We start from the raw sequence: 21231 nt of genomic DNA, 5'->3' as shown, positions 1-21231 counted from the left end.
GCAAGTAAACATATTATCACAGTATGGGCTCTATTCTTTTGTACTAAAATTATTTTACCAACGATAACCAATGCAGAAAGAATGTCATTCAAAAGCATGAATATCCAGAAACAAAAGGCTTTATTTGACCTTTCTCCATTTTAACTGAGAGCTGAACCATCTTCCTCTGTGGGCCGCTCTATCTCTTCTTTGTCCTTACCCTCTGCCTCTTGATTGGTCCATTCTTGCAAACAGCAACTCTTTTATGCACGAATAAGGACTGATTGCTGATTGAACAATTGCACAAAGAAGTTTTGCACACATGCAGAAGAGGTTCACATTCATGACAGTAATTTGTATCAGCTGTGAGCAAATGTTTTTATTTTGTTTGTCATGATTTGAGTTTTGCATCTTTTGTAGAGAGTTGTGTTTACTGCTTTGCACAAATGTGCTTAGCATTTGCATTGTGTGTGAAAGCAATGAGAAATGACTTACAGTTTTGAAAAAATAATACTGTTGTGCTAATTAGGTTATGATGGAGATCCAGAGGACACCAGTTTCAATTAAAAGTGTCTTAGCAATTGAGAAAAACTGTAAAACATCAGGGTGTGTGCTGGAAGACGCAGAGAGAACTTGAATAAGTAAAAAGGGTGAGATGTGAAACCTACATCAAAGCTCTCTCTCCTCGGTATGCCATAAACTCCCAATCCCACCAGTTTTTTCTTCTTCTTATCAGTGAATTTTCCCCCGCTCTTCATCCCTCTTTTTCCCCCTCCCCTTTCTTCCCATGTACACTTTGAAAGGCATCCCCTTCCCTGGCTGTCACTGCAGGGCATCCATCCGTGTGCAGCTCAACACAATGTGTAATGATGTAAACAGATAAGAGTCCCACTACGACAGCCCACCTGCCCGCCTGGGCGTTCCTCTTATCTACCTGGGATATTGGAGTGGAGCGGGAAAACGGCCGACAGCAGTTTTTACTCTGGCGGCCCCTCCCCTCACCCTGTCACTCTCCATTTCTACAGCCCCATCTGCAGCCGTCTCTCTCCCAGGTAGAGGGAGATGAGATGCAGACAGAGCACTCCCACGGACTCTCTCTTTCTCTCCTGGACCCTGTGTGTTTGGAGTGGAAAGGGGACTTGAAAGGCCTGCATCCCCGGCACCCATTAAGAGAAGGAGAACTGAGGCATTAGGGTAATTTGGGTTACAACAGCAATTTGTGTCAAGCACTCAAAGCCGAGGGCAGCAGTCATTTGAATGCGACGTCTGTGGAGACGTTTCCTCTTGGTATGAATTTATTGGGGCTGATTATGCGTGATGATAGGCGTATTGGTGGTTAGGTACAGCTTGTATTCTCTAGCAGGTCTGCTAAGGTAATGCATTTGGTTGAATTTGCAAAACACTTTCTTTGAGCCTCAGAACGCTCTCTGATCTCTAGACCTCGGGTGGCATACAGAAAAGAGCAAACTAAAAAGTTTAAATGATTGATTTTAATGGGTTTTGCTTTTGGAAAAATCTACAGAATTCATGAAATAACATCAAGAAAGGTAACATCAAACGACCCCTTCATTTTTAAATTATATTTCATATGTGTTATTTAGTAACTGTGTATCAGTGTCTGTCTGTTATTCAAAGAATGGAGGCATAACACTTGAAATAATCGTTGTTTTTAAAGAAAGTAATTTACAGCTGAAAGTCTGATAACACAAAGCTGATATTGTATTGAACCTTGCACTGGGCCCCTTTGAACAAACATTTCCTTTGAACAAACATTTCCACCGCAGCCTGATGTAGAAGCTCCGAGTTACACCCTGTAACTTTATTTCAATGTGTTTTATTCTCTTTGAAATCTTTATGGTCAAAAAGGCAGTCTCAGCGCTGCCCCCATTGCAACAAAACAGTTTCGTCCACTTGCTCCACTTGTTTAGGTGGCAGGTAGTCAGGTAGCCAGCAGGTAGCCTAGTGGTTAGAGTGTTGGGCCAGTAACTGAAAGGTTGCTGGTTTGAATCCTCAAGCTGACAAGGTAAAAATCTTGTTCTGCCCCTGAACAAGGCAGTTATAACCTACTGTTCCCTGGTAGGCTGTCATTGTAAATAAGAATTTGTTCTTAAATGACTTGCCTAGTTAAATAGATGTATTTGGCTTCTAAGATTTGTGCTCCACGCCCCAAAAACCTTGCTCCCTCGGCATACTGCTCTCGATATTAGATATTAAAGTCCCAGTGGAGTCAAAAACATGATTTGCCTTTGTTTTATATATATTTCCACACTATGAGGTTGGAATAATACTGTGAAATTGTGAAAATTATGATAATGCTCTTTTAGTGTAAGAGCTGTTTGAAAAGACTGTCTGAAATTTCAGCCTGTTTTGGTGGGATGGAGTTTTGGCCTGCCTGGTGACATCACCAAGCAATAAATTAGTTAATGGACCAATAAGAAAGAGAGTTTCAAACCTCTCTGCGAATAACAGCTCATTTACAGTTTTACCCTCTTTGCTAAGAAGCTATTTTTGTTTCTTTTTGGCCATTTTAATTGAAAACAATCACAGTAAGGTACTTCATTGTTACTCAGAAATTATTGGATATTGATATAAAAACAGCTGCATTGGACTTTTAAAGCCGTGAGTTCACAAAGGATATAGTCAGACCCAGCCTAGATAAAAGCTGTGTATCATTACATTTGTGTACAGAGCTGACGCTCATTGTTTAGATGATATGAATCACAATCTCTTCTTTAATTAGATTATTCTATCTTATTGTGGCCCTGAAGCCCTCTCTCCCTTAACAACCTAACATCTAATCAGACTATTTGTTTGCTGGATTCTAGCTAGAAAAGTAAGTTTTCAACAGATTCATCTTACTTACCTGGGAACTTTCCTACTACAAGAGGGAATTGCTTGCTGGAGTTAGGTTAATACAATAAAATTATGCAAAGCAAAAACCTGAATTGTTTTAGACAGGCAGTAGTTCCCTAGTGGAGGCTCTGGAGGTATGATAACAGCTATAATGGTCTGCTTTATCCTAGTCAGAAGCAGTCAGTCAGGGAGAGGGTACCGGCTATCCTAGGGCAGCATCATTTCCACACTGAAAGAGTTGTCTTTCTCCTCTCCTGGAGTATTTGGGCTCTCTATGGTTCTTTCTGAACCTGCAGCTCCCTTAGATACCACAGCTCTGCAGCCACTCTAGCCCCTAGCTCTCATCTCCTATGCCATCCACAGCCTTGTCTCTAGATCACCCTCTGTCCCCAGGCACACCAGCCCGTTTTGTCCCCCAGCATGTCTAAGCCTCCGTACTCCCATAGCCTATTAGGGGCTAGAACACCTCCCTGGTTTCATAGCCCCTTGCTTTAGCTCTATGGTCCTTTTAGCCCTCAGCTCCCTATCCCCTGAGCTTCCTACTGCCAGCTTCAGCTCCCTACCCCCTGGGCTTCCTACTGCCAGCCTCAGCTCCCTATCCCCTGAGCTTCCTACTGCCAGCCTCAGCTCCCTATCCCCTGAGCTTCCTACTGCCAGCCTCAGCTCCCTATCCCCTGAGATTCCTACTGCCAGCCTCAGCTCCCTATCCCCTGAGCTTCCTACTGCCAGCCTCAGCTCCCTATCCCCTGAGCTTCCTACTGCCAGCCTCAGCTCCCTATCCCCTGAGCTTCCTACTGCCAGCCTCAGCTCCCTATCCCCTGAGCTTCCTACTGCCAGCCTCAGCTCCCTATCCCCTGAGCTTCCTACTGCCAGCCTCAGCTCCCTATCCCCTGAGCTTCCTACTGCCAGCCTCAGCTCCCTATCCCCTGAGCTTCCTACTGCCAGGCTCAGCTACCTATCCCCTGAGCTTCCTACTGCCAGCCTCAGCTCCCTATCCCCTGAGCTTCCTACTGCCAGGCTCAGCTACCTATCCCCTGAGCTTCCTATTGCCAGCCTTCAGTCCCATGTGACCAATGGCCCCCTCAGCCCAAATGTTTGGCTCCCAGCTATCCACCTCAGCCTTCTGCCTCCTGCTCAGACAGAGGAGAGAAGAGGTATCTGACTGTCCATTGTCCTGCTGCAATTACCCTGATTAGAAAATAGGCCACGTCGGTGTAGCTCGAAGTCAACCTGAATATGTGGTGTCCACTTTCTAATGAGGTCGGAGACGTTGCCTGTCCTTCAAAGAAGACAAAACGCATTCACACGTGTTGGCGGTTTGGCACAGGACTGCAAACTATCAAGAAATTGCTCAGCCAAAGTCTCTCATCTATACTGAACCAGAGAGGGATCAAGCTAATATTTTTGGCAAATAAATAATCCATTACAGAAAACAAATGGACGAAATGTCATAAATTTGTAGCAAAATTGTTCCTCTCTCTCAGCCAGGTATGAGTTAAAGATCGTTCCCTTCAAGGTGCCATTTAGTTGAATTTGCACTGATGTGCCAGTCACTCCTCTTCCACTTCCCAGACTCTGGGTTGAAATGTGGTCTCTAAATGATTACCTGCAGTGCTCCACAGCCTCATTTATTATACATGTAGCGGAGCCAGAGTGTGATTCTAAACTGCAATGGGTGCTGAGCGATGCGCCTGTCACTCAAAGCTCAGACAGACGGGGCGCGATCACGTCGGCAGCACCAGTCAGCCTCCTCTCCGCCAGCCCCTCAGTGCTAAACAGGAGAGTGAGAAGGTATGACGTGACGGTGTGAAAAATAGCATTTGTTTAACCCTCGTACATCATTCTGGAGATTAGTGTCAGAGCAGGCATTAATCTTATCAGTCAGGATCAGGGAAGATGGGAAGGCAGCGAGGAGAGAGAGCCATGCGAGAAAAATGGGTCCTTGCTATCCAAGGTTTCCTTGGGACGTCCCAACTCTTACCCCATTGAAGTTGACATTTAAAATGCTTAAGGTAAGGAATAATGTTAGGGTTAGGGGTTAAGTTTAGGGTATGGACGTCCCAAGGATCCCGGATAGCACTAACGCTGTGGTAATGTTCCATTTGAAACAGCATTAATTAAATACAGTAAATTTGTGGTCATTAGGAAAATACAAAAACTAAGAAAATTCTGTATGGAATACATGGCTGTTAGTTTTTCTCCTCATACATCAAGCCCTTTTCATAAACCTGTGTGTAGTTGTGTGTTTGTGTATGAAAGTAATGTATTTATGATGATGACAATAGCATGAAAGAATTTGAATAATTGGTTTGTGGTTCCTGCAACAGTAAACAAACTCATCTAATAAACAGCACATATGAACACTGTAAATAAGCCATAGTTCATAACCCTTTGGTGATCTCAAGTTGTTTGTATTCATTAGTCAGATTCCAGAACGTTCTGTTTGTCTTTTGTACTCTTCTTTCCTCTTCTCGTTCTGGTGAGCAGAAGCAACAGTGCAGAGACATTATCGCACCAAGAACGCAAATTATGATTGGTGAAAGATCCATTCTCATTAGACTCTGCCTGACTTTTCCTGAGTTTTGAGTGATGTTGTGGAGTGTGAGTTGCATGGTGGGCTCCCCTCAGAAACAGAGCTCCCCCCTCTCTCTGCAGCCCCAGAGTCGTACATTACTCTCCCCACCTCTCCCTCCCTCCCATGCCTTGTGGAGCCCTGCTACTGTGAATAGACACATGCTAGATCCCAATCCAACACTGTTATTCCCCACAGTCCACCATCCAACAACACCTACATAATCCTCTCATTCCCACCCTGTGTTTCTCCCTCCATCCCCTGCATCTGTCCGTCTGTCTGTATGACTAGCTGTCTGTCCAGACATTTCATTATGACGACAGACACCAGGTCGACAGGCAGGGTTGGAGGAGGGACCAGGGAATGCATGCTGCCTACTTTCCTCTCCTCTTACAAGTGGTCAAGGACATTGGCCCCATGTTCTGTTCTGTTCTATAGCCGGCAGGTTGTACTAGCTCTTTTTTTGACATTCAAATGAGGGTCATCCCTTAGGTTTGTACAGCTTTCCTATCTCTACCCTCCCAATAAGAGCAGATATGAATTCAAAATGACCAGGCCCATCACTACTGTAACTAATTACCCCCATGTTCTCATCACACTGTCTGTCAGGCCATCGGAGGTGGGGGGGGGGGGGGGTTATTCCCTAATTACCCCCATGTTCTCATCACACTGTCTGTCAGGCGCACCATCGGAGGTGGGGGGGGGGGGGGTGGGGGGGGGTTATTCCCTAATTACCCCCATGTTCCTATCCCACTGTCTGTCAGGCCATCGGAGGTGGGGGGGGGGGGGTGGGGGGGTTATTCCCTAATTACCCCCATGTTCTCATCACACTGTCTGTCAGGCCATCGGAGGTGGGGGGGGGGTTATTCCCTAATTACCCCCATGTTCTCATCCCACTCTCTGTCTGGCCACCATCGGGGGAGGGGGGGGGGGGGGGGGGGGTTATTCCCCCATGTTCTCATTCCACTGTCTGTCAGGCCACCATCGGAGGTGTGTGGGGAGGTGGGGGTATTCCCTAATTACCCCCATGTTCTCATCCCTCTGTCTGTCTGGCCACCATCGGGGGGAGGGGGGGGTTTAATTCCCTAATTGGCCCCATGTTCTCAGCCCTAATCACTTAATTAGGAAGCTAGTCTCTGCAATTCAATTAAATCTGTGTGATGGTGTTCAGAGCATCAAGCTGACCCCAAAGGCGAGGCAGAGTCCCCAGACAATTAGACTACACTACTGACTCACCGTGTGAGGCTAAATGGAATTATTTTATAAGCCTGGTGTGGAACAACTGGAATGGGTGGTCTAATGACATACACATTGCAGTGTTCAGTTGAAATATGCTGAGAACATGATCGTGTAGTCATATTGGTGGAGTCAGATATTCAAGACCATCTGCAAGGATCTGAGTTTGTGTTTTTGAGCTGTCATGGTTTTCAGAATTTGCTTTATCAAGGTTGACAACATGTTTCCATTCACTGTTGAAGTCAAATTCAGAGTTGATAGTGTTTTGTCTAAAGAACAACTTGTTCATTATGAAAAATGTTCCCTCTAATCTGTGCGTGGGACTGCTGCACAGAAGAAATATCAGCCTGCACAGAGAAGCAAAAGATTGAACATCAATTAACGTTCTAGAGTTTTCCCGTTAATTAACACTATCAATGTTTCCCTTTACTGTGGGAATTGTGATCGAATCAACGCATTATTAGAAACTTTCAATACAACATACCGAAACAAAACAAACGATGCAAGAGTTAGTATGTAAAACTAACTAAACAATATATTATGTTGTAGGCAGAATGCATTGGAGTAGGATTCTATTGTGTTGACAGGAACAACTCAGGCCTGTACTCTACACAGACTGCTGTGCCATAACAAATCAGAGCTGCAGTAGACCTACATGCAAATAGACCATTGCCATATATGGATCTGTGTCAATCCAAGATGGCGTAGCAGTCAGACATCCTTTGTCCTCGTCTTATCGTGTCCAGTGTAAATATATTTTTCTGCGCGTATCTTTTTAAATATTTTTTTCTAAAACTCAACTTCAAAACACTCTCCTGCAACCCGCCTCACATAATGTGGTGCAGATCTGTTTTTTTCTAAAGTATTATTAAGCTCTGGACATTTTCACCTGGATCTTTGCAGCTAGCTAGCTGCTACCCGAGTACTGGCTAACGTTGGTCCCACCAATCGGCCTGGTGCCCATGCTAGGCCCTTTCTCCCGGCTTGCTAGAGGCCCATCAGCCACTCCTGGGCTACAATACCCGGACCCCTTCTACTGCCGGTACGGGGCACAGAACCCCGCCGATCCTTCACGACTGCACTACAACTTAATATGCTCGAGGGGGTACTCAACTGGCCTCTACATTGCGACCACCCCTGAATGCCCATCCACAAGCCGCGTCCCGCTAGCTGCTAGCTGTCTAGAGCATATTGGACTGTTAGCTGTATAGATTCATCGGCCAATTTCTTAAGCCACTATACCTTTTTTGCCAATTGGACTTGGACCCCTCTGCTACTCGGAACCCTACTAATCCATCACAACTGGTCTATCGACGTCACCAACGCGGAGACCAAAACAGACTTTACTCCGTCGAGACATCCCTCTAAGGCTCTTCTTCTAGCTTGCTAGCCCTGGTCTGCTAGCTTGTAGCCCCGGCCTGATAGCTGTCTGAATCGCCGTGTCTCCAGCCAGCCCAACCACTCACTGGACCCCTATTGATCTCCCTAATATCAATATGCCTTGTCCATTACTGTACAGGTTAGTGATTATTGTCTTATTTCACTGTAGAGCCTCTAGCCCTGCTCAATATGCCTTAACCTACCATTTAGTTCCACCTCCCACATATGCTGTGACACCACCTGGTTTAAACATCTCTAGAGACAATATCTCTCTCATCATTACTCAATGCCTAGGTTTACCTCCAATGTACTCACATCCTACCATACCATTGTCTGTACATTATGCCTTGAATCTATTCTCTCACGCCCAGAAACCTGCTCCTTTAACTCTCTGCTCTGAACGCACTAAACGACCAGTCCTGTTAGCCTTTAGCCGTACCCTTATCCTACTCCTCCTCTGTTCCTCTGGTAATGTAGAGGTTAATCCAGGCCCTGCAGTGCCTAGCTCCACTCCTACTCCCCAGGTGCTCTCATTTGTTGACTTCTGTAACTGTAGAAACCTAGGTTTCATGCATGTTAACCTCTCTGGGCTAGACGAAATCGTCCCACCTACGCAACAGCCAGTGTAATCCCGTGGCGCGATTTTCAAATACCTTAGAAATGCTATTACTTCAATTTCTCAAACATATGACTATTTTACACCATTTTAAGGACAAGACTCTCGTTAATCTAACCACACTGGCCGATTTCAAAAAGGCTTTACAACGAAAGCAAAACATTAGATTATGTCAGCAGAGTACCCAGCCAGAAATAATCAGACACCCATTTTTCAAGCTAGCATATAATGTCACAAAAACCCAGAAGACAGCTAAATGCAGCACTAACCTTTGATGATCTTCATCAGATGACACACCTAGGACATTATGTTATACAATACATGCATGTTTTGTTCAATCAAGTTCATATTTATATCAAAAACCAGCTTTTTACATTAGCATGTGACATTCAGAACTAGCATACCCCCCGCAAACCTCCGGTGAATTTACTAAATTACTCACGATAAACGTTCACAAAAAACATAATTATTTTAAGAATTATAGATACAGAACTCCTTTGTGCAATCGAGGTGTCCGATTTTAAAATAGCTTTTCGGTGAAAGCACATTTTGCAATATTCTCAGTAGATAGCCCAGCCATCACGGCTAGCCATTTAGACACCCACCAAGTTTAGCCCTGACCAAAGTCAGATTTACTATTACAAAAATGTGATTACCTTTGATGTTCTTCGTCAGAATGCACTCCCAGGACTGCTACTTCAATAACAAATGTTGGTTTGGTCCAAAATAATCCATCGTTATATCCAAATAGCGGCGTTTTGTTCGTGCGTTCCAGACACTATCCGAAGTGTAAATAAGGGTCACGAGCATGGCGCAATTCGTGACAAAAAAATTCTAAATATTCCATTACCGTACTTCGAAGCATGTCAACCGCTGTTTAAAATCCATTTTTATGCCATTTTTCTCGTAAAAAAAGCGATAATATTCCGACCAGGAATCTGCGTTTAGGTAAACAGGAAAGAAAACAAAGCATTCGGTCGACGCGGGCACGCGCCTGAGTCTCACAGTACTGTAACCAGCCACTACCCAAACGCGCTACTTTTTTTCAGCTAGAGCCTGCAAAGCCACGATTCAGCTTTTTGCCGCCTTCTGAGAGCCTATGGGAGCCGTAGAAAGTGTCACGTTATAGCATAGATCCTCAGTCTTCAATAAACAGAGGCAAGAAGAATGACACCTTGTCAGACAGGCCACTTCCTGCATGAAATTTTCTCAGGTTTTTGCCTGCCATATGAGTTCTGTTATACTCACAGACACCATTCAAACAGTTTTAGAAACTTTAGGGTGTTTTCTATCCAAAGCCAATAATTATATGCATATTCTAGTTACTGGGCAGGAGTAGTAACCAGATTAAATCGGGTACGTTTTTTATCCAGCCGTGTCAATACTGCCCCCTAGCCCTAACAGGTTAACATTAGAAGCCTCCTCCCTAAGTTTATTTTATTCACTGCTTTAGCACACTCTGCCAACGCAGATGTCCTAGCCGTGTCTGAATCCTGCCTTAGGAAGTCTACCAAAAACCCTGAAATTTCCATCCCTAACTATAACATTTTCCGACAAGATACAACTGCCAAAGGGGGCGGTGTTGCAATCTACTGCAGAGATAGCCTACAGTCTTACTATCCAGGTCTGTACCCAAACAATTCGAACTTCTAGTTGTAAAAATCCATCTTTCCAGAAACAAGTCTCTCACTGTTGCCGCTTGCTATAGACCACCCTCTGCCCCTAGCTGTGCCCTGGACACCATATGTGAATTGATTGCCCCCCATCTATCTTCAGAGCTCGTGCTGCTAGGTGACCTAAACTGTGACATGCTTAACACCCTGGCCATCCTACAATATAAGCTTGATGCCCTCAATCTCACACAAATGATCAATGAACCCACCAGTTACAACCCCAACTCCGTAAACACGGGCACCCTCATAGATATCATGCTAACCAACTTGCCCTCCAAATACACCTCTGCTGTTTTCAACCAAGATCTCAGCGATCACTGCCTCATTGCCTGCATCCGTAATGGGTCTGCTGTCAAACAACCACCCCTCATCACTGTCAAACTCTCCCTAAAACACTTCAGCGAGCAGGCCTTTCTAATCAACCTGGCCCGGGTATCCTGGAAGGATATTGACCTCATCCCGTCAGTAGAGGATGCCTGGTTATTCTTTAAATGTGCCTTCCTCACCATCTTAAATAAGGATGCCCCGTTCAAAAAATGTAGAACCAGGAACAGATATAGTCCTTGGTTCTCTCCAGACCTGACTGCCCTTGACCAGCACAAAACATCCTGTGGAGTTCTGCATTAGCATCGAACAGCCCCCGTGAAATGCAACTTTTCAGGAAAGTTAGGAACAAATATACACAGGCAGTTAGGAAAGCTAAGGCTAGCTTTTCCAAGCAGAAATTTGCATCCTGTAGCACAAACTCAAAAAAGTTCTGGGACACTGTAAAGTCCACGGAGAATAAGAGCACCTCCTCCCAACTGCCCACTGCACTGAGGCTAGGAAACACTGTTACCACCGATAAATCCATAATAATTGAGAATTTCAATAAGCATTTCTCTACGGCTGGCCATGCTTTCCACCTGGCTACCCCTACCTCGGTCAACAGCCCTGCGCTCCCCACAGTAAATCGCCCAAACCTCTCCAACTTCTCCTTCACCCAAATCCAGATAGCTGATGTTCTGAAAGAGCTGAAAAATCTGGACCCCTACAAATCAGCCGGGCTAGACAATCTGGACGCTCTCTTTCTAAAATGATCTGCCGAAATTGTTGCAACTCCTATTACTAGCCTGTTCAACCTCTCTTTCGTATTGTCTGAGATTCCCATAGATTGGAAAGCTGCCGTGGTCACTCCCCTCTTCAAAGGGGGAGACACTCTAGACCCAAACTGCTACAGACCTATATCTATTCTACACTGCCTTTCTAAGGTCTTTGAAAGCCAAGTTAACAAACAGATTACCAAACCTTTCGAATCTCACCGTACCTTCTCCGCTATGCAATCTGATTTCAGAGCTGGTCATGGGTGCACCTCAGCCACGCTCAAGGTCCTAAACGATATCATAACCGCCATCGATAAGAGACATTACTGTGCAGCCGTATTCATCGACCTGGCCAAGGCTTTCGACTCTGTCAATCACAACATTCTTATCGGCAGACTCAACAGCCTTGGTTTCTCAAATGATTGCCTCACCTGGTTCACCAACTACTTCTCCGATAGAGTTCAGTATGTTAAATCGGAGGGCCTGTTGTCCGGACCTCTGGCAGTCTCTATGGGGGTGCCACAGGGTTCAATTCTCGGGCCGACTCTCTTCTCTGTATACATCAATGATGTCGCTCTCGCTGCTGGTGATTCTTTGATCCACCTCTACGCAGACGATACCATTCTGTATAGCTCTGGCCCTTCTTTGGACACTGTGTTAACTAACCTCCAGATGAGCTTCAATGCCATACAATTCTCCTTCAGTGGCCTCCAACTGCTCTTAAATGCAAGTAAAACTAAATGCATGCTCTTCAACCAATCGCTGCCCGCATCTGCCCGCCCGTCCAGCATCACTACTCTGGACGGTTCTGACTTAGAATATGTGTCCACATCTCTCACTGTTGCAAATACCTGGGTGTCTGGTTAGACTGTAAACTCTCCTTCCAGACTCACATTAAACATGTCCAATCCAAAATTAAATCTAGAATCGGCTTCCTATTTCGCAACACAGCATCCTTCACTCATGCTGCCAAACATACCCTCGTAAAACTGACCATCCTACCGATCCTCGACTTCGGCGATGTCATTTACAAAATAGCCTCCAACACTCTACTCAGCAAATTAGATGCAGTCTATCACAGTCCCATCCATTTTGTCACCAAAGCCCCATATACTATCCACCACTGCGACCTGTATGCTCTCATTGGCTGGCCCTCGCTTCATACTCGTTGCCAAACCCACTGGCTCCAGGTCATCTACAAGTCTCTGCTAGGTAAAGCATCGCCTTATCTCAGCTCACTGGTCACCATAGCAGCACCCACCCATAGCACACGCTCCAGCAGGTTTATCTCACTGGTCACCCCCAAAGACAATTCTTCCTTTGGTCGCCTTTCCTTCCAGTTCTCTGCTGCCAATGACTGGAACGAACTGCAAAAGTCTCTGAAGCTGGAGACTCTTACCTCCCTCACTAGCTTTAAGCACCAGCTGTCAGAGCAGCTCACAGATCACTGCACCTGTACATCGCTCATCTGTAAATAGCCCATCCAATCTACCTCATCCCCATACTGTATTTATTTATTTATCTTGCTCCTTTGCACCCCAGTATCTGTACTTGCACATTCATCTTCTGCACATCCTACCATTCCAGTGTTTAATTGCTATATTGTAATTACTTCGCCACCATGGCCTATTTATTGCCTTACCTCTCTTATCCTACCTCATTTGCACATGCTGTATATAGATTTTTCTACTGTATTGATTGTATGTTTGTTTCTTCCATGTCTTACTCTGTGTTGTTTTATGTGTCGAACTGCTTTGCTTTTTCTTGGCCAGGTCGCAGTTGCAAATGAGAACTTGTTCTCAACTAGCCTACCTGGTTAAATAAAGGTGAAATAAAAAACGTTATAAAAAATTCACTTTGAACTGGACTGTTTTTACAGCGTAAGCGGTTATGAGTAGATGCGCTTGTTTTGAGATCAATAGGGGATAGGGGAGTGATTGGGGAGTGATTGTGTCACACCCTGATCTGGTTCACCTGTCTTTGTGATTGTCTCCACCCCCCACCAGGTGTCGCCCATCCTCCCCATTATCCCCTGTGTATTTATACCTTGTCACGTCCTGACCAGTAAAAGGGGTCATTTGTCATTGTAGTATGGTCAGGGCATGGCAGGGGGTGTTTTTGTGTGTTTTGGGGTTCGTTTGTTTCATGGGGATTTGTTAGTTTTCATTTTCTATGATCATTTTCTATCTGTGGCCAAGTATGGTTTCCAATCAGAGGCAGGTGTCTTTCGTTGTCTCTGATTGGAAGCCATACTTAGGCAGCCTGTTTTTTCCTGTGGGTTGTGGGTGGTTGTTTTCCGTATAGTCTGTGCACCTTACGGAACTGTTTTGTCGTATTGTTTATTTTTTGGTTAAGTGTTCACGTTAATAAAAGAAGATGAGCACTTTACACGCTGCGCCTTGGTCCAATCCTTCCGACAGATGTGACATACCTGTGCTCTCTTTTGCCAGTTCGTCTTGTTTGTCAAGTCAACCAGCGTTTTTGTGTCTCAGCTCCTGCTTTTCCCAGTCTCTCTTTTTTTCACCCTCCTGGTTTTGACCCTTGCCTGTCCTGACTCTCAGCCCACCTGCCTGACCACTCTGCCTGCCCCTGAGCCTGCCTGCCTGCCGACCTGTACCTTTGCCCCACCTCTGGATTATTGACCTCTGCCTATCCTGAGCCTGCCTGCCGACCTGTACCTTTGCCCCACCTCTGGATTATTGACTTCTGCCTACCCTGAGCCTGCCTGCCGTCCTGTACCTTTTCCCCACCTCTGGTTCACTGACCCCTGCCTGCCTTGACCTGCCTATTGCCTGCCCCTGTTGAATTATTAAACCATTGTTAATTCGACCTTGTCTGTATCTGGGTCTTACCTTCATACTGTAATGAACACAATGGGAGACAGAGAGCTGGTTTGAAGCACAGGGCGCAGCAGATATTTATTTGTAAAGGACCACAGGATGAGGCAGGTAGCTGGGTCCAGGGGCAGGCAGAAGGTCACACACAGGGGTCCAAAAAGGCAACAGTTGTCATATTCGTGTATGATGGTGGCAGGGAAGTCAGGCGCAGGAGAAACCAAATTGGTTATTCTGGAGTATTTAATTAAAAAAAAAAACTCCACAATCAAAATCCAAAATAACATGGGTAACATAATACCCGTCGCACACCGATACAAAACACACGTAACATAACATAAACAATCACCGACAAGGACATGAGGGGAAACAGAGGGTTAAATACACAACATGTAATTGATGGGATTGGAAACAGGTGTGTAGGAAAACAAGACAAAACCAATGGAAAATTAGAAACTGATCAATGATGGCTAGAAGGCCGGTGACGTCGACTGCTGAACACCACCCAAACAAGGAGGGGCATCAACTTCGGCAGAAGTTGTGACAACGGTACAGGCAGGGAAAAGGCTAGTAACGAAGTCTGGGAGATCAGACACGAGGTTGATAACAGGAAATCCGATAGGCAAAAGTACAGGCAGGGAATAGCAAAAAGGCATCGTTAGTAAGGATGGCCAAAACTATAATACACAAGAGAACAAATATTGGGGGAAAAAACAGAGCTCTGAATAGAAATGTGTATCAAAACAAACAATACTTCACAATGATGGAGTGCAAAGAACTGAACTAAATAGTGTGTGTAAATTACATACAGCTGTGTGAACAGGTGATCAGAATTCAGGTGATTGGGATCTGGAGAGTGAGCTGCTTTCAGGGGATCTAGGTGTTTGAGAGTGTGAGTTGGAAGCAGACGTTACACATACCTGATAGATTGCTTCCTGCAAGAGCACAAAACGTGTGCATTTCTATGATATCTTTGAAAAGTGAGTCAGATGAAGAGCTTTTTTTTGTCTGAAAGGGGTAGTGGTGTATTTTGAGACAGGCTTGAATAAGCTAAGTAGACAATAGGCAGAGGATAGCATAATTTGTCTGATTCTCTGTAATAATGGTATGGGAATAATTATGCATTTTATTTTGTGAAGTGGTTTCTTGCATCAAACAACACAATAATATTTTCAGTCAACTCCTTGTCTGAAGGACAAGTGCATTGTAATGGGTGCATGTTGGTGGCAGGGAAGTCAGGCACAGGAGAACGAACTTGATATAAATGGAGTCGTTTAGTAAGAGCTGACCAAACTCCAAAAACCAAAATATACAAAAATAACAAAGTGGGTTCAAAACCCGTCGCACACCAACACATACTAGCACAATCACATACAATATAACAATCTCCGACAAGGACATGAGGGCAAACAGAGGGTTAAATACACAACATGTAATTGATGGGATTGGAACCAGGTGTGAAGGAAGACAAGACAAAACCAATGGAAAATGAAAAATGGATTAATGATGGCTAGAATGTTGGTGACGTCGACCGCCGAACACCGCCCGAACAAGGAGAGGGACCGACTTCGGCGGAAGTCGTGACATGGATAAACAGGTTAATGTCAAGCCCTGCATGTTTTTATCAAAAGTCACATGGAATGTAGGCCTACACTGAACACCACACATTGGCTGCTACTGTAGGCTGAATGACAGAACAGCTATTTCCATGTTAATGCATTTTCTCCATTATTTTTGACGGTAGGCCACTCTGATATGCCTACATTATGATCAAATAGCCACAGTAGTCTAATTGACCACTCTTAAAACTAACTTAAAGTGTGTACAGCCTCAGTGTTCACAGTAAACTTGTGTCAGAAGTTGCACAGAATTTTCACAACATTCAAGTTTGCGCTCAGCAGACCTGAAATTTGCTCAGTGACGTAAAACAATTGAGGGAACATTGATTATGAGTCTTGGTCTTTTAACTGGATGGATGACGCACAAACAATCTCAAAAGCGGGAATCTGTGAACTGAAGTCAATAAATATCCAATGAACCTGATCTGAACAGAACATTATTTTCAACACACCTATCTCAAGGCAAGTCACAAAGACTCTCATAAACCCATATATTAGCAGTAAAGCATGTAGTCACTGAATCCAAGAGAGCGTCTGTCAATTCTCCTTACATTTTCTGCATGTTTAACAAGGTACAGTTATTAACATGGTAATTCACAGGTGACTTTCAAATGTGTAATTACAAAACATTAGTTACATAGTGTAACAAGAAAATGTGTCATAGCATCAATAATTACACATGTGGAATAACCTTCGGCCAGTGGATGTGTGATTACACATTCCTTGTTCCAATTGTGTAGTAACTGATTGCTATTAGCTCTACACCCTTATTACCACATAATGGCATAGTAACACGTAACTACTATGTTGTTACTAGTTATTCATGTGTAGTTATATAGTAATAGGGGCAACTTAATGTAAAGTGTTACCCAAATTCATTAAAACCACCAGGTTTTACGGGTTAAGACTTTGAATGCCCTCATCCTAATCCTTTTGGTATTCAGGCAGCACATAATGCAGCCCATAATGGAAGCAACCAGATTTGGGGAGGGCAATCAGTGAGTCTAAATTGAGAAATGGAGGGGCCGTGCCTTCAACCTCCTGGTGCATTGTTTACACGCCACCTAATTTAAAAGGAAATTGAATGCATAATTGCCTGTACATCTGGGGCATCGCCTTGATAATTGAGAGGAGGGAGAGATGGTGTGATGTTGGGAGAGGAGGAAAGGAGGATTGCAGGCTTCTTCTTCTCTTATTTTGTGTGGAGATCAGACAGTTTCCCAGCAGTGAAGAAGAATAGAAACAACCAACTTTTCTCCAGTGTCTTTGTGCTCCCTCAGTGAGTGTCCCCCCTCTGTTTCTCTCACCCCTTGTTTAGTTCCCGTCGTCCAAGTGTCGAAGCAACAAGTTGAATCCTATGTCATTGTAGCTGTTGGGGAGATAATGAACAGGCTAATTAGGGGGCGTCGTTAGTGTGGATTGTAATTCTCTTACTTCATCTGCTCATTAGCTGTCAATATTGTCAGTTAGTGGCGTTAGGAGTAACAAACATCTGAGGTGGAGCAGCGTCAGATTTTCTGCTGTGCTCTGCCTCTTTCCTGTACTGTGGCCGTGGCTCCATTCATTGTAGCCTGAGAATGGTCAAAGGCTTAGCTTTCAGAACGTGCGTGTGGTAGCGATGGAACTGTGGTGTACTTATAACTGACTTGCCTAGCTAAATAAAGGTTAAATACATTTAAAAAATAGGCCACTGAGGTCAGCTAGGATCACATTACTTCCTGTGAAACTGACCGCTAACATCAACATATTTAACACAGGGAGTAAGTAGCCCAGGTTCTCTTAGCTACGGTATAGGACGGGTCACGGGTTACATTGTACTCTGTTCTATCCTCCTGGGATGCCAGGCTCAGTCATTAGATAGCTATTGTTGAGACGGCCACTCCCCTCACCTTGGGTTGAGTGTGTCTCGCTGATTTCCACAGAGCCTTTTCACTTCCTCCTGAAAACCAAGTGTCCTCCAGTTAAGTTGAGAACAATGGCCTTTTAATTTGTGCCATTTTGCACGTTGCCGATGATCTTGTATTTCAAGCCTGTTTGAAACCCCCTGAAAAAGAAGAGTCCCAGGCAAAAATGCAGAGGAGTTTATTTATTTATTTTGTCATTAATCATGCTGGACTAAATAATAAGGCGGCGTGCGGCAATTAATCAAAGACAACAAGGGCAGCAACATCTTTCAGTTGTTTATTGTGCACTATTGGCACTATTTTTGTATTTTTTAATTAGGAATGGGTTGGCTTCGGGAGTCAAAACTAAGAGGCTTGGTGTGTGTGTGTGCGTGTGTGTGTGGAAAATAGGATTAGTGTTTTAATTACGATGCAGAGGCCTGCGTGTCTTCTGTCCACAGTAGTCCTCTCTGATTTATGACGGCAACAGAGAGGAGACACTAGATGTTTTCATCTGTTTCTTCCGACCAGGGAGGGGGAAGAGTCGGTTCATCAGTTGACTAATTTCTTCTTCTGCATTTCCTGCATGCGGGGAGAGAAGACTGTGTAGGACATGCTCCAGTGAGTCTGGAGAGAAGAGAAAGAGAAAGAGATGTCTTTTATAATGGAGAGAAGACAGAAAAAGAGGGAGAGCGAGATGACATTGAGTTTGGTGGAATCTGAAGAATAAAAAACGTTGATTTCAACTCGTCCTTGGTCCGTATTCATTTAGCGTCAGAGGGCTCCATAGATACGCTGTTGTTGTAGCTAATTTCATTGATTTGATTGACAGCTACTGCACTCGCTGTGGTTATTTTCAAATAGAATAGACAGAAGAATGAAAATGCGCATTACAGTACAGACTATATTTCTTTTTTACTAGTGTCTTTGCACTTAATATATGCAGGGAGAAGCAAGAGACTACTGTCTGCTGAGCCAAATACTGAGCTGAGATTACAGAACCAATGGCAGACAGGAATGATTACTGAGGTTAAATTACCTCATATTCTCCCAAAGACTATTTATCTACTTCCCTCCCTGAGGAGAACCATCACCTCTATTTAGTTTCTCCTTGGGGTAGAGCATTGTGTGGGCTAGCTGCCACTTGCCAGGTCTTAATCAGTGGGACTCCGCCTGCGGTGGCTGTGAAAAATGGTTGTGCCTCTGCAGGTATAGTGATTGGAAAAAGGCAGCCATTTTGTGCTCCTGGGGAAGGAGGACCCGAGGTTGTAAGTCGCTCCTCTCTCTATGAGGAAATTAATAAAACACTCATCTGTATTTCAAGATGTGGAGAAAATAGTTGTTCCTTTTTTTCTGAAACGAAGTTCAAGCAAGATTTGCGAAGACTCAATGATTAACAAATTATTTCTGACTGACTGCGGAGGAACTCAATGTAATTCAAGTGGCAGTACTGTTATTGGAATGTCTCCGTATTTCTCTGCCAGATATTTCAGCAGTACCACAGCTGCTACACCAGCCATGAAATGAAGTGGTTGATTCAGAACGTAATTCTGGACTCTTGGTTTATTTCTTTTTTCTTCAATGAATTTCCTCTGCCTCTGTAGATGGAGAGAGTGCCCTTTCACTCATCGGAGGAGTGCAGAGGACCCTCATCATTTATTCCCCCCGGAGACGCGGCCGGCCGACCGTGGCCGTTAATCCAGCTGCTGGAGTCTGTAGCTCGACTCAACTCCCCCCTAACTCTCCCTTTGTTTGTTGCATTTTATTCATGTCCCCTTTGCTTATCTCCTCCAGTGGCAAAGCCATTTGTTTTATCCAAAGCAATTTTGGGTTTTATTGCAGTGTGATTGTGGCACAGTGAGGTGCTGTCGGAGCACAGATAAATGTAGAGGACTCCGACAGCCGGGACTTCCACCCACCCATCCGGCCAGTCACCCAGCCACAGTCAGGGGAGTCCAGACACCAGCTTATGGTCTTCCTGTGTTATGTACTGTACACAGAGATTGAGCTGTCAAATAAATACAACAAACACAATGCAAACACTGTAACAGGAAATGATGACGAAAATAGAGCCGCAGTCCATTGCATTCATTGCAGGTGTCATATTCCCGACACAGAGGTGTTCTTGCAGTGTAAACATTTGAGTGTTATATTCTCTTCAGCAGCGCAATTCACTCTTTTTCTCTCAAGCTTTTCCTCTTTTCTGAAATACAGGGCTCTTTTCCTCTCATAAGGAGGAGATTGCAGCCATCAATATTGATTTCGCTCAGCTCAATTGCAGATGATTGTATAAATTTCCTTTTTAGATGTGCATAGATAATGATCTCTGTCAGCTAATCTAACATTATCACCCACCCACAGAAAAGTTTAACGGTTGGTTCCTGACAGAGGCTTTGAGTAGATCAGTAGACATATTACTGAAGACGCCTGGGTCTCCTTAAAAAGTTTTGAGCCTCTTAAAACATTGATGGGCTAATGTCTGTTGAGGGAAGAAAAATTGTACATTAAATATTAATTGAAATCTTAATTTCACTGTTGATGTGTCACAGCCAGTGTTGGGGAGTTACAGTAATAATATTACTTTTTGGCCTCCCGGGTGGCGCAGTGGTCTAAGGCACTGCATCGCAGTGCTTGCTGTGCCACCAGAGATTCTGGGGTTGAGCCCAGGCTCTGTCGCAGCCAGCCGTGACCGGGAGGCCCATGGGGCGGCGCACAATTGGCCCAGCGTCGTCCGGGTTAGAGAGGGTTTGGCCAGCAGGGATATCCTCGTCTCATCGTGCACTAGCGACTCCTGTGGCGGGCCGGGCGCAGTGCACGCTGACCAGGTCGCCAGGTGTACGGTGTTTCCTCTGACACATTGGTATGGCTGGCTTCCGGGTTGGATGTGCAGTGTGTCAAGAAGCAGTGCGGCTAGGTTGGGTTGTGTTTCGGAGGACGCATGGCTCTCGACCTTCGCCTCTCCCGAGTCCATGCGGGAGTTGCAGCGATGAGACAAGACTGTAACTACCAATTGGATACCACGAAATTGGTGTAAAAGAAAAATGTTTAAAAAAAATATATATTACTTTTTGCGGTAACGAGTAATATAACGGAGTACTGTTCTAATTTGAGTAATAATATTACAGTTACTGATCAAAGAAAGGTCGCCATTACTTCTTTACTTTTGTTATCATTACCTTCATATTACAGTTATAGATCCAAGTAAATATTTGTGATGGTTATTATTCCCTCTGCTGACGCAATATTAAATCCCCCCGTCCCAGATTCTAATTGTTTTTGTCCTTAGTCCTTTCACCAAGTTCCTGTTTATGTACACACTATTACTACTAACTGTTTTAGTGGGGAGATGAAAAATGTCAGAAGTGTCTAAAACATTGAGTTTCTCAGGGTGGAAGTACTTCCATTACTTTGATTTCGTAGAAGGACAACATCACAATAATATAACTGTAGAATGTAAACTGTGTCCAGGAGAGAAACATCTCTCCACTGCTAGTAACACAACTT

This window comes from Salmo salar, chromosome 07 (genome assembly GCF_965601325.2).
Source record: "Salmo salar chromosome 07, fSalSal1, whole genome shotgun sequence".
Taxonomy (NCBI): Eukaryota; Metazoa; Chordata; class Actinopteri; order Salmoniformes; family Salmonidae; genus Salmo; species Salmo salar.
Note: the sequence above shows the minus strand (reverse complement) of the source record.